This window comes from Carlito syrichta, unplaced genomic scaffold (genome assembly GCF_000164805.1).
Source record: "Carlito syrichta isolate Samal-C Ts95f unplaced genomic scaffold, Tarsius_syrichta-2.0.1 Scaffold316491, whole genome shotgun sequence".
NCBI lineage: Eukaryota > Metazoa > Chordata > Mammalia > Primates > Tarsiidae > Carlito > Carlito syrichta.
The window spans coordinates 407148-409851 of NW_007260587.1; the positions used below are offsets into that span (position 1 = coordinate 407148).

Consider the following 2704-nt stretch of genomic DNA (forward strand, 5'->3'; position numbering starts at 1 on the left):
AGCGGGTGTGGACCGATGCGGAACGGCTGCTGCTATGCCTCGGGGCTGCGGGATAACCAGACAACTAAATGGAGTCTGAGCAGCTGTTCCATAGAGGCTCCTATAGAAACAGCTACAACAGTATAACAAGTGCAAGTAGGGATGAGGAACTTTTAGATGGAGCAGGTGTTATTAGGGACTTCCAAACTTCTGAAGACGACAATTTGTTAGATGGTGACACTACAGTTGGAACTCACTACACAATGACAAACGGAGGCAGCATTAACAGCTCCACACACCTGCTGGACTTCTGGATGAACCGATCCCAGGTGTGGGCACATAGGATGATTTCCATACTATCGACTGGGTGCGAGAGAAATGTAAGGACAGAGAAAGGCATAGACGGATCAACAGCAAAAAGAAAATCAGCATGGGAAATGACAAAAAGCTTGCATGATGCGTGTCCAGATTGGCTAGTTGTAACGCTAACGGGGCTGGCATCGGGGGCACTGGCAGGATTAATCGACATTGCTGCGGATTGGATGACGGACCTAAAGGAGAGCGTTTGCCTCAGTGCATTGTGGTACAATCATGAACAGTGTTGTTGGGGGTCTAATGAGACGACCTTTGAAGAGAGGGACAAGTGTCCACAGTGGAAAACATGGGCAGAGTTAATCATAGGTCAAGCAGAGGGTCCTGGTTCTTACATCATTAACTACATAATGCATATCTTCTGGGCCTTGAGTTTTGCCTTTCTTGCAGTTTCCCTGGTGAAGGTATTTGCTCCGTATGCCTGTGGCTCTGGAATCCCAGAGATTAAAACTATTCTGAGTGGATTCATCATCAGAGGATACTTGGGAAAATGGACTTTAATGATTAAAGCTATCACGTTAGTCCTGGCTGTAGCATCAGGCTTGAGTTTAGGAAAAGAAGGTCCCCTGGTGCATGTTGCCTGCTGCTGTGGAAATATCTTTTCCTACCTCCTTCCGAAGTATAGCACAGATGAAGCTAAGAAAAGTGAACTGCTGTCGGCAGCCTCAGCTTCGAGTGTCTCTGTGGCTTTTGGCGCACTCATTGGAGGAGTCCTCTTCAGCCTGGAGGAGGTTAGCTATTACTTTCCTCTCAAAACTTTATGGAGATCACTTTTTGCTGCTTTAGTGGCTGCGTTTGTGTTGAGATCCATCAATCCATTTGGAAACAGCCGTCTGGTCCTTTTTTTCGTGGAGTACCACACACCGTGGTACCCTTTTGAACTGTTTCCTTTTATTCTCCTAGGGGTGTTTGGAGGGCTTTGGGGAGCCTTTTTCATAAGGGCCAACATTGCCTGGTGTCGTCGACGCAAGTCCACCAAGTTTGGAAAGAACCCTGTCGTTGAGGTCATTTTCGTTGCGGCCACTACTGCCGTGATAACTTTCCCTAACCCATACACCCGGCTGAACACCAGTGAGCTGATTAAAGAGCTCTTCACAGACTGTGGTCCCCTGGAGTTCTCTTCTCTTTGTGACTACAGAAACGACATGAATGCCAGTAAGATCGTTGACGACATTCCTGACCGGCCGGCCGGCATCGGCGTGTATTCCGCGATATGGCAGCTGTGCCTGCCGCTCATATGTAAGATCATAATGACGGTGTTCACCTTTGGTATCAAGGTGCCCTCGGGCTTGTTCATCCCCAGCATGGCCATTGGCGCGACCGCGGGAAGGATCGTGGGCATCGCTGTGGAGCAGCTGGTCTACCACCACCACCACTGGTTCATCTTCAAGGAGTGGTGCGAGGTTGGGGCGGACTGCATCACTCCTGGCCTCTATGCCATGGTCGGGGCCGCCGCGTGTCGGGGTGGTGTGGCGAAGATGACGGTCTCACTGGTGGTTATTGTTTTTGAACTCACTGGAGGATTGGAACACATTGTTCCCCTCATGGCTGCAGTGATGACCACTAAATGGGTTGGAGATGCCTTCGGAAGGGAAGGCATTTACGAAGCGCACATCCGATTAAATGGATACCCCTTCTTGGATGCAAAAGAAGAGTTCACCCACACCACCCTGGCTGCTGATGTCATGAGACCGCGAAGGAATGATCCTCCCTTAGCCGTCCTGACGCAGGACAATATGACAGTGGATGATATAGAAAACATGATTAATGAAACCAGTTACAATGGATTTCCTGTCATCCTGTCAAAAGAATCTCCGAGATTAGAGGGATTTGCCCTCAGAAGAGACCTGACGATTGCAATAGAAAGTGCCGGAAAAAAGCAGGAAGGTGTCGTCGGCAGTTCCCGGGTGTGTTTTGCGCAGCACACGCCATCTCTTCCAGCAGAGAGCCCCAGGCCCCTGAAGCTCCGAAGCATCCTGGACAGGAGCCCATTTACGGTGACCGACCACACCCCAATGGAGATCGTGGCGAATATCTTCCGGAAGCTGGGCCTGAGGCAGTGCCTGGTGACGCACGACGGGCGCCTCCTTGGCATCACAAGAAAAAGAGATGTGCTCCGTCACATGGCCCAGACCGCAAACCAAGACCCGCCTCCCTCATGTTCAACTGAGCCCAAGCCACGAGGAGAGAGAGGAGGCAGAAGAGGAGGTTCACCTGCTGAACAGCACGACGCTCTGACCTGAGGGAAGCGTCTACCTTTTTGCTCCTTAAAAAAAAAAAAGGAACGGAAACTTACAAGCCAGGCTTCCGCAGGCGGAACGAGGAGTCATGTGGGAGGGCATGGGGGGGGGGG

At 50.9% G+C, this 2704-nt stretch overlaps 1 pseudogene across 1 annotated transcript; it reads left to right on the forward strand.

The window, feature by feature from the left end:
- Positions 1 to 36: 36 nt before the first annotated feature.
- Positions 37 to 2652, forward strand: LOC103277154 (annotated as a pseudogene). The gene has a single exon (XR_002481342.1). The product of XR_002481342.1 is annotated as a H(+)/Cl(-) exchange transporter 3 pseudogene (transcript).
- The last annotated feature ends 52 nt before the right edge of the window (positions 2653 to 2704 follow it).